The 12,285-nt window shown below is 23.6% G+C and overlaps 1 protein-coding gene across 3 annotated transcripts in view; it reads left to right on the top strand.

Annotated features, from left to right (window-relative positions):
- Positions 1-12,285, top strand: part of LOC127290183 (uncharacterized) — a 124,293-nt gene that overhangs the window by 74,480 nt on the left and 37,528 nt on the right. For all 3 annotated transcript variants that reach the window (XM_051318616.1, XM_051318614.1, XM_051318615.1), the window contains one exon: positions 10,053-10,087. The gene's annotated coding sequence lies outside the window, so the exon portion shown is untranslated. The remainder of the gene's footprint in view (positions 1-10,052; positions 10,088-12,285) is intronic.

Genomic DNA, 12,285 nt, shown 5'->3' with positions numbered 1-12,285 from the left:
GACCTTCAGTTAGTAGAAAACGAGTACCATAAAGTTCGTTATCTTTTTTTTCAAAAATCGAAAATTTTTTTTTGAATTTTAATTTGTTTTTAATTTAATCTAATTTTTAATGTTGAATTCGATTTCAGTGATCTTGAGTTAGTAGAAAACGAGTACCATAAAGCTTGTATTCTTTTTTTTCAAAAATTTTGGAAAATTTTTTTTCGAATTTTGAGTTTTTTTAAAAAATTTGATCCGGATTTTTAACTTTGGATTCGATTTCAGTGACCTTCAGTTAGTAGAAAACGAGTACCATAAAGTTCGTTATCTTTTTTTTCAAAAATCGAAAATTTTTTTTTGAATTTTGATTTTTTTTAATTTAATCCAATTTTTAATGTTGAATTCGATTTCAGTGACCTTGAGTTAGTAGAAAACGAGTACCATAAAGCTTGTGTGTTTTTTTTTTTCAAAAATTTTCGAAATTTTTTTTTCGAATTTTGAGTTTTTAAATTTAATTTTTATTTTGAAAACAAAAAACACCAGTTGTATCCTACTCGTTTTCTACTAATTAAGGGTAAAAAAAAAAAAATAAAATCGTAAAAAATTTTTAAAAAAACTCAAAATTCGAGAAAAAATCGAAAATTTTTTGAAAAAAAAGTATACTAGCTTCATGGTACTCGTTTTCTACTAATTCAAGGTCACTGAATCCAAATTCAACAGTAAAAATCCAATTTACTTTACACTGAATAAAATAAAGTAGAATTCACTTCACTACAAAAAAGGAATTCTAACTAAAAAATACTCGTTTTATAAAAATAATTTGCACAAGTTGATTTATAGTAACTTTATTCAGTTTTTTTTTTTTTTTTGTAAAATTTTGCATATTCGTTTATATTTTTTGTTTTCTTATTTAGTGTTTTATAATAAAAATCAAATAAATCGTTTTTCTCTCTCTCTCTCGTTAAGTACAAAATTTCCATGTACATAACTCGTGTTGTATTTTCTAAACGCTTGTAATATAAAGTTTAATGAACATTATAGTATATTTCAGAATAAAAAAAAAAAAAAAAAAAAAAAAAATGAAAAAAAAATATATAAATGTCTATATATGTAAATAATCTATAAGCATGTGAATGTTAATTCCACTTTACGCGAGGCAGCAAAACTACCTTACACGCTTATATATGGCAGATATGTTTGATACTTAAAGTTAATCTCTCACGGGAGAGAGAAGTCGAAGAAAGAATATCAGCACCGCGAGTCAAGTAAAGATCACAAATTCTTCTCATAAGAAGTCATCTTGATTTTCTTAACTCGTCTTCATTTATATAAAAAAAAAAAAATAAAAATAAAAAAAAAAAAATATTAGAAAAATCCGCTTGGTCATTCCGTTTAATCCGCGCGACTGGCAAATGGGCAAACTGTGTGTCTTGTAATGAGCGTTGTAAAAGTGAAACATTTGAGAGGCGTATATATATATATATATATATATATATATATAAAATGCATCTCTTTGGACTATAGAGAGGATATACCTAGCACTCTAACTGTCATGGTAGAAAAAAGAAAAGAAAAAAAAAAACCCCCCTTTTTTTGTGTCCCTTTAAATCACATAAAGTTTAAAAATACTTATTATGTATGTAATTTTTTCGAAAACATTCTCGATTGCTACATTTCGGTCCATGGTTATAATAAATTATCTATATATATATACACTGTAATTTTCATCGTAAATCATTTATTTTATACTATATATCATATTGCTACACTGTTGTTGCAAATCATGCATATTTTCACACTAGTTTCGAGGGTTTTTTTTTTTTTTTTCTTTTTTTTAATTCAAGAAAAAGGGAAATTTTAAATGAAAAACGTTATTTCTTCAGATTTTTAAAAATAGAAGTTATTTTAAATGTTTTTTGACATAGGATTTGGAAACACTGACTTGATATTAGTAGAAAACGAGTACAATGAAGCCGTAGTGTTACTTTTTCAAAAACTTTGAAAAAATTATTTCAAATTTTCCAAATTGAGGTTATTTTACTTCTATTTTGACATAATATTTATTAACATTCACCTACTATTAGTAGAAAACGAGTACAGTAAAGCCATAGTGTTTCTTTTTCAAAAAACTGAAATAATTTATTTTGAATTTTCAAAATTTTCAAATAAGAGGTTATTTTAGATGTTTTTTGATATAATATTTAGAAAAATTGTCCTAATATTAGTAGAAAACGAGTACAATGAAGCTATTGTATTTCTTTTTCAAAAACTGACAAAAAATTATTTCAAATTTTCCAAATTGAGGTTATTTTACTTCTTTTTTGACATAATATTTAGTAACATCGTCCTAATATTAGTAGAAAACGAGTACAATGAAGCTATAGTATTTCTTTTTCAAAAAATTTATTTCAAAATTTTCAAAATTTTTTAAATTATTTAAAATTTTCCAAATTGAGGTTATTTTACTTCTTTTTTAAAAATAATATTTAGTAACATATTAGTAGGAAATGAGTACAATGAAGCTATAGTGTTTCTTTTTCAAAAAACTGAAATAATTTATTTTGAATTTTCAAAATTTTCAAAATAGAGGTTATTTTAGATGTTTTTTGATATAATATTTAGAAAAATTGTCCTAATATTAGTAGAAAACGAGTACAATGAAGCTATTGTATTTCTTTTTCAAAAACTGAAAAAAAATTATTTCAAATTTTCCAAATTGAGGTTATTTTACTTCTTTTTTGACATAATATTTAGTAACATTGACCTAATATTAGTAGAAAACGAGTACAATGAAGCTATAGTATTTATTTTTCAAAAAATTTATTTCAAAATTTTTTAAATTATTTAAAATTTTCCAAATTGAGGTTATTTTACTTCTTTTTGACATAATATTTAGTAACATCGTCCTAATATTAGTAGGAAACGAGTACAATGAAGCTATAGTGTTTCTTTTTCAAAAACTGAAATAATTTATTTTGAATTTTCAAAATTTTCAAAATAGAGGTTATTTTAAATGTTTTTTGATATAATATTTAGAAAAATTGTCCTAATATTAGTAGAAAACGAGTACAATGAAGCTATAGTATTTCTTTTTCAAAAAATTTATTTCAAAATTTTCAAAATTTTTTAAAATTTTCCAAATTGAAGTTATTTTACTTCTTTTTTTTGACATAATATTTAGTAACATCGTCCTAATATTAGTAGAAAACGAGTACAATGAAGCTATAGTATTTTTTTTTCAAAAAATTTATTTCGGTATTTTCAAAATTTTTAAAATAGAGGTTATTTTACTTTCTTTTTGACATAATATTTAGAAATATTGACTTAATATTAGTAGAAAACGAGTACAATGAAGCTATAGTATTTCTTTTTTAAAAACTGCAAAAAATTAATTTCAAATTTTCAAAATCGGTATTATTTTATAAGTATTTTGATGTAAAATATAAAATTTTTGACTCCAAATTAATGGAAAACGAGTACAATGAAGTTGTAATGTTTTTTTTTTAATTTTCAAAATTTTATTTAAAATTATTTTTTAAACGAAGAAAAAAGGAAAATTTTTATTAAAAAAATGATTTAAATCACTTGTAATGATCGCAAAAATTGATAAAATGATAAATGTAAACGTAAGTCTCAAACATCGTATCTCAGTTTTATTCCCACTACTAAACACATTCAAGGCGGAACGCTGCATACACATGGTACCGCCCCTTATATTCTATGCTGGCGACTTTAATGTTTAATCATTAGAACGGAAGAAAGAGGGAGAGAGAGAGAGAGAGAGAGAGACATGAATAAAGCCATACCGCGTGGACAAGATTATACTTTCAATTCGATAACTAAACTTTCATATAGAATTGAGAAAAAATTTACAAAACGAAAAAAAAATAAGTAATATTTTTAAAAAATACTACCTCTAGAAGGAAGCAAAAAAGTGATGAAAATTTTTGAGATACATATAAACATAAAAAAATAATAGAAAAATAAGCAAATAATCATTATATTTATGTTAGGTTTTAAAATAAATGAAAAAAATCAAAGTTATAATAAATGGTGATTTTTGTAAACATTTTCGACCTCAAATTTGAAATCCTTGACCTCAAATTAGTAGAAAATGAGTATAATAAAGATATAGTGTTTCTTTTTCCAAAAATTTTCAAATTATTTTTCGAATTTTCAAAATTGAGATTATTTTAGTTGTTTTTTGACATAAAATACGAAATCATTGATCTAATTATAGTAGGAAATAAGTATAATGAAGCTGATGTTTACTTTATAAAAAGTTTAAAAATTTATTTTGAATTTCTATTTCCAAAATTGGTATTTTTTGAGTTTTTAAAACTTCAAAAAAAAAACACTCTAGCATCATTGTACTCGTTTCCTACTAATTTGACCTCAAATATTCCAAATCCGACATTAAAAAACATCTTAAATAACATCTATGTTTAAAATTTTGAAATTTATAAATTAAATTTTCAAAAATTTTTGTAAGAGTAACACTATAGCTTCATTGTACTCGTTTCCTACTAATATTAGGTCAAAGATTCTAAATTTGATATTAAAAAAACATCTAAAATAACATCTATGTTCAAAATTTTGAAATTTTAAAATTAAATTTTGAAAAAGTAAAACTCTAGCGTCATTGTACTCGTTTCCTACTAATTTGACCTCAAATATTCCAAATCCGACATTAAAAAACGTTTTAAATAACATCTATGTTTAAAATTTTGAAATTTAAAAATTAAATTTTCAAAAATTTTGAAAAAGTAACACTATAGCATCATTATACTCGTTTCCAACTAATTTGACCTCAAATATTCCAAATCCGACATTAAAAAACATCTTAAATGACATCTATGTTTAAAATTTTGTAATTCAAAAATTAAATTTTCAAAAATTTTGAAAAAGTAACCTTCATTGTACTTGTTTCCTACTAATATTAGATCAAAGATTCTAAATCTGATATTAAAAAACATCTAAAATAACATCTATGTTTAAAATTTCGAAATTTTAAAATTAAATTTTGAAAAAGTAAAACTCTAGCGTCATTGTACTCGTTTTCTACTAATATTAGGTCAGTAATTTAATATTTTCTGTCAAAAAACATGTAAAATAAACTCTATTTCTAAAAATTATATAATAAACACAAACACACATACAAAAAATAATTCACCACAACGATTTAATCTTTAATGAATCCATCGTTTGAGTATTTTTGTAAAAAAAAAAAAAAAATAAAAGCAATTATCGATAATTGGATATATATAGAAGCAAATTGGTTTTGTGTCTTCCGTTCCGGATTCCAAAATTGTTGGGTCCTATTGTCGAAAAAAAATATTACTGTATATATATATATATATATATATATATATATATATATATATATAAGATAAACTAATAATTTCCGGTAGTTTAGAGTTCGTTGGAGCACGACCGATTATAGAAATAGGTAGGTGTGCAAGTATTTCAAACTTGCAAACAATTTTCAGCAGCGTGCCCTCAACCCTCGCGTGCTGACGATTAGGTTTGTTTAGACGGGCGCACGATTTTCTCTCTTTGTGTATGTTATTTGAGTAATATTTCACGTGAATCGATTAATTGTAATTTGATCTGCACTTCACCTTTCTGAAACAACTCAATAAAATTGCTTCATTAAACTTTATTACGTTCACGAATTTTATGTGATGTGTGCGCGTATTATATATATATATATATATATATAGTATTACCTATTATTATCCACGAGTAAATAAATATACAATTTAAATAAAACGGAAATTCAATTATTTTTAAATTACTCATTGTAATAATGTTTAAAATAAAATGTTTTTCTATTAAATTAAATTGTCACAATAGAGAGATTAAGTCGAAATTAGTAATGAAATTTTCTTTTTCAAAAAAAATTTCAAATTTTCAAAATAGAAGTTATTTTGGAACTTTTTTAACATTAGATTTCGAAACCTTGACCTAATATTACTAGAAAAGGTGTACAATGAAGCTATTGTGTTTCCTTTTTCAAAAAGTAGAAATTATTTTCGAAATTTTCGTAGTAGAGATTATTTTAGATGTTTTTTGTCATAAAATATGAAATCATTGACCTAATATTAGTAGAAAACGAGTACAATGAAGTCGAAGTGTTACTTTTTCAAAAACTTTGAAAAAATTATTTCAAATTTTTCAAATTGAGGTTATTTTACTTCTTTTTTGACATAATATTTAGTAACATTGTCCTAATATTAGTAGAAAACGAGTACAACGAAGCTATAGTATTTCTTTTTCAAAAAATTTATTTCAAAATTTTTTAAAATTTTCCAAATTGAGGTTATTTTACTTCTTTTTTGACATAATATTTAGTAACATGGACCTAATATTAGTAGAAAACGATTACAGTGAAGGCATAGTGTTTCTTTTTCAAAAACTGAAATAATTTATTTTGAATTTTCAAAATTTTCAAAATAGAGGTTATTTTAGATGTTATTTAATATAATATTTAGAAAAATTGATCTAATATTAGTAGAAAACGAGTATAATAAAGCTATAGTTATTCTTTTTGAGAAACTGCAAAAAATTTATTTCAAATTTTCCAAATTGAGGTTATTTTTACTTCTTTTTTGACATAATATTTAATAACATTGACCTAATATTAGTAGAAAACGATTACAGTAAAGCCATAGTGTTTCTTTTTCAAAACCTGAAATAATTTATTTTGAATTTTCAAAATAGAGGTTATTTTGGAACTTTTTTAACATTAGATTTCGAAACCTTGACCTAATATTACTAGAAAAGGTGTACAATGAAGCTATGGTGTTTCTTTTTCAAAAAAGTAGAACTAATTTTTGAAATTTTTGAAATTTTCATAGTAGAAATTGTTTTAGATGTTTTTTGTCATAAAATATAGAATCATTGACCTAATATTAGTAGAAAATGAGTACAATGAAGCCGTAGTGTTACTTTTTCAAAAAGTTTAAAAAAATTTTTGAATTTTCAAAATTTTCCAAATTTTTTGAAATATCACCTCGTTAATAAAATTTTCTTACTCTTGTCACTGATACCAAGAAAAAAATGTATAAACCACTTTTTAATGCAAGCAAATCCCTTTTTTTTACACTAAATCGAAATTAAAAAAAAAAATTTCTTGAAAAAATTTCGAAATTTTCGAAAATTTAAACACTACCTTCATTGTACTCCTTTTCTACTAATTAGAGGTCAATGATTCCAAATTCATCTTCGGAATTGTGGAATATTATCACCATTTATAAGTACGAATGTTTTTTAATAAAAAAAATGTATTTTTTATGATTATTATTATTATTATTATTATTAATTTATGTTTACAATAAATATATAACAGAATCAAGTATAAAACATGATAATTTTGTATATAAAATACGAAATACAATAAAAAAATTAAAATTACTTTTCTAATGAGAGAACAGGAAGACAAAAAAAAAAAAAAAGAAAAATTTTAACAAGAGCCAATAATGAGACTTTTGCAATTATCGTCACCCTTGAGTACCAGCGACAATATTAGAAGAGTTTACACGTAACGGAATATATGCGACATTACCCTCTCGATAAGTGTCTCCTCTCTCTTAATTATATATTGGCGTATCATTTTTTTTTTTTTCAAAAAAAAAAAAAAAAATACTCATTTCACCTTACAGCCTTGTTAGAAATTTTTTCCTATACTTAAAATTTTAATTTCTCTTATGTACTCACATAAAGTACAATTTTTGTACTTTTTTTTTTTTTGTTTGAAAAAAAAAAAGGAAAAAGAAAATAGAAATTTACCTTTTTTCCAAGAAATTTATAAAATTTGGTTTAAAAAAATATATTTGAACTTTGAAATGAACATAATAAATAAATAATAATAAAAAAAATAATAAAAACAATAATAATAACAATAATAATAATAAGAATAATAATAACAATAATAACAATAATAATAATAATAATAATAATAATAATAATAATAATAATAATAATAATAATAATAATATTAGTAACGATAATAATAATAATAATAATAATAATAATAATAATAATAATAATAATAATAATAATAATAATAATAATAATAGTAACGATAATAATAATTATTTCGTACAATACTTTTTGAAGCAGAAAATAAAAATCAGAGTTGTAAGACTTGTGAATGAAATTCTGAAAAAAATGCACGAGAATATATTTATTGTGGGAATTTTAAATACACACGCATATATATATATACGAAAAGTTGATATATCAAAAGCGCCACACGTGATTGGCGTAGGCGAGAAGCGTTTCCATAAAACGTCAGACCCCCCTCCCTGCCTCCCCCTTTGAACCCTTGCTATTTCATTCGTCAGGAATTTCGTTAACGTAAACATACTACGCTTTCAATAATTACACACGTATATATATATATATATGATATATCAAAAGAAACCAATCGAATCGCGTCTCGATGCGATCACGCTCTATAAACATTTAAATGATGCATATTATATATGGAATGGGAAGTCTTCTCATTTGCTTATTTCTGCATACATTTTTCACAGTTTATGTGTTATCATTTTATATATATATATATATATATATCATATATAGTTCATTTTTTCCTAGTAGTAGATAAATAATAGTTCCTAGAACAATTATATTATAATTAAGCTGTAAATTATTGTCGATTTATTGTAAAATTTGATTTTTTTTTATTTTTCATATTAGATTTGAAATAAGTGAGTGGAAGTTAGTAGAAAACGAGTACCATGAAGGTAGGATTCTATTTTTCAAAAAAAAAAAAAAAATTTTTTAAATTTTCAAAAATTTTGAGTTAAAATTATCAATTGTTAATTGCGATATGTTAAGAGTCGAAAATATTAACTGTTGGATTTATCTAGTAGTTGTTTTTAATGCTGAACTTTATTTAAAGCTTAGAATAATCGTTTTTTGATGGCAGATTTCGATTCCTTGACATTGTGTTAGTAGAAAACGAGTACCATGAAGCTAGGATTTAATTGTTCAAAAAAATTCAAAAAAAAATTTTTTTTAATTTTCAAAATTTTTGTCAAAACGATTCGATTACGGTATGTTACTATTTAAAAACACTAAATTTTTTAATTTGAAAATTGAAAATAAGAAAATAAAAAATAATTTTGAAAATTAAAAAAAATTTTGAGTTTTTTTTTTTTTTTTTGAAAAATAGAACCCTACCGTCATGGTACTCGTTTTCTACTAACTTCTACCCTCTGAATTCAAATCTAAGGTGAAAAATAAAAAAAAATTTAATTTAACCCGAAAATTGGTTATTTTGGCATAAAAATTAAATAATTTAAGTGTCAGTAACCTTCAATGGCTTAAAATAATAATTATTTTAAATATTTTTAATTGAATAATTGAGGAATTTTGATTTTTTGTGAATATATATGTATATATAGTCAATTAAGGCAAGTTGGATACACCTGACGTATACAAAAAGTGTCGCTTTGGACAGATTTAACTGGGATTACAAAGCAGAGCAGTGTGTGGCTTTCCGACATAAAGGAACAAACATATCTTTATTAGAGAGACTCTCGTGAAGTAAAAGAGAGAGAAAAAAGTCCCCGGCTACCGTGACACAGTCGCTCGCCAAGAACAAACTCGTTTACTTTTATCGCCACTTTCGAGGGTGATGATGTATATCGTGTGTGCAATTATATTCAGTTACTCTCTCTCTCTCTCTCTCTCTCTCTCTCTCTCTCTCTCTCTCTCTCTCTCTCTCTCTCTCTCTCTCTCTCTCTCTCTGTCTCTCTCTGATGTCTCTTCGGCACTTCCGGTGTATGTGTGAGACTTCTCATTAATAACGGTTCATCTTAAGGCGTTAATTGACCTCCATATTATATCATTAATTAATTCCCCACTTGTTTATCGCTCACATTATTATAAATCAACGTCACTGCTTTATATATATATATATATATATATATATATATATATATATATATAAACAGGTGTGCTTCACGTTTTATCAATATTCGATTTAGAAAAAAAAAATTTTTATCATATAAGTGTTTATTAAAAGCCACTTAATTTTGTTCTTTTTTTTTTTGTTACAGAAGGAGCTGTTGATCTGTCAGCACTGCAACGCAGGGTAAGTTGCTCTTAATTAATTTATTAGATTTTTGCCTTGAATAGAAATGTTGGACAATTTTAATGTTATATTCGAAATCCTTGATCTGAAATTAGTAGAAATCGAGTACAATGACGCTCATATTATTTTAAAAATGACTAAAATTTTTTTTTGGTTTTTGATTTAAAAAATTTTTTTTTATAGTTTTTAATGTTATATTTGAAATCCTTGACCTGAAATTAGTAGAAATCGAGTACCATGACGCCAGGGTTTACATTTTCAAAAAAAAATTAGTTTTTTTTTGGAAATTTTTTTGTATTTTTGAATTTTTGAAAATTAGACCAATTTTAAATATAATTATTGATTATTTTCAATAATTTTATACAGTAATTAATAACATTTTGTATATATATATATATATAATAAAAATAGTAATAACAATAATAATAATAATAATAATAATTATATTAATTATTATTTTTATTGTTATTATTTTATAAAAATATTTTTAAATAAATTGTCAATTAATTTTTGGGGCATTTCGTGTTATAAATCATCGTTTTTCTTAGCGCACGCGAATTACGATTTTATCGTGTGGCGGCTTGGCATTTGAGAATGAGAGCTGATGTTGCAAAGATGACCTTGACAGGCCGCCTACAATCCCTGTCAAGCACGTCAAGTTCCTCGAGCCCTTTTAATACGCATTTTGTGCGCTTCTGCTTCAGGCCACCTACTTCCACTATATGGACATCACTTTGCGAAAGATTTTTTTTTTTTTTTTTTTTTTTTATTTACTCCTCTTCTTTTCTTCTTTCACAAATCGTTCCAGTCGAATGGAGATGTATTTATTGTAAATTCTTCTTTATTAACTTATTTTTCTCGTATAGAAATAATGAGACAGTGATATTTTTTTTTTGGTTGAAATAATTGTGGATAATTTTAATTGATGTCAATTATTGATATTTATCCTTGAAGATTTGAAATCCTTATACTAAAATTAGTAGAAATTGAGTACAATGATACGGGGTGTTTCGATTTTCAAAAATACAAAATTTATTTATTTTTTTTTATTTTTAAATTTTTTAAATAAAGAACAAAATTTAATATAATAGACGATTCTGGTGGCAAATTTGAAATCCTTGACCTGAAATTAGTAGAAATCGAGTACCATGACATTGGGGTTTCGATTTTCAAAAATACAAAAATGACTATTTTGAAAAAATTTTTTTATTTTTGAAAATTTAAAACAATTTTTATAAATAATTGAATAATTTTCAAGGAAATATTATCAAAAACATTCAATAATATAATTAAAAATTTGTTCTAATTTTCAAAAATTCAAAAATACAAAAACAATTTCAAAAAAATTTAATTTTGGAATTTTGAAAATGGAAACACTATAGTGTCATGGTACTCGATTTCTACTAATTTCAGGTCAAGGATTTCAAATATAACATTAAAATCGTATAATATTTTCATTATTTGTAACTACGATGAGTTTTTTATCACTAAAGCATGAAAATTTAATCGCCAATAAGTTTTAAGTTTTTGATATTATATTTGTAATCGTTGACCTAAAATTAGTCGAAATCGGGTATCATGACACTGGTGTTTCCATTTGTAAAAATAAAAAATTTATTTTTTAAAAAAATTTTTGTATTTTTTGAATTTTTAAAATTAAAACAATTTTTAAAATTAAAACAAATTTTTAGAATAAGTATTAAATAATTTTTAGGAAAATACTATCAAAAACATTCAATAATAATATTAAAGGTTGTTCCAATTTTCAAAAATTGAAAAAATTTTCAAAAAAGTCAATTTGGATTTTTGAAAATGAAAACACTAGTGTCATGGTACTCGATTTCTACTAATTTCAGGTCAAGAATTTCAAATTTCACATCAGAATTGTGTAAAATTTTCATTATTCATTATTTGTAACTAGAAAAAAAAATTTTTTCAAACAAAAAGTACAAATTTCTCAAAACAAAGTATTTTTTTTTTAAAATAACCTTGAATACGCCAAGGTCTTTAAAAGAGTAATAAATTTTTGATATTATGTAAACACTTTAATTCCATTAATTACACACAATTGTTGACAAAAAATATAAAAATTTTGTTTATCTATTTTCCTCCATGATAAGAAAAAAAAGAGAAAAAAAATAGAAAGTTTTATATATATATATATATAAATATGAAAAAAAATCCATTTAACTTTTTTG

Source organism: Leptopilina boulardi, unplaced genomic scaffold, assembly GCF_019393585.1.
Source record: "Leptopilina boulardi isolate dan_hultmark-lab unplaced genomic scaffold, ZJU_Lbou_2.1 LbouV2_55, whole genome shotgun sequence".
Taxonomy (NCBI): domain Eukaryota; kingdom Metazoa; phylum Arthropoda; class Insecta; order Hymenoptera; family Figitidae; genus Leptopilina; species Leptopilina boulardi.
The sequence above is the reverse complement of the archived record's forward strand: the minus strand, read 5'-3'. Positions and strand labels throughout refer to the sequence as shown.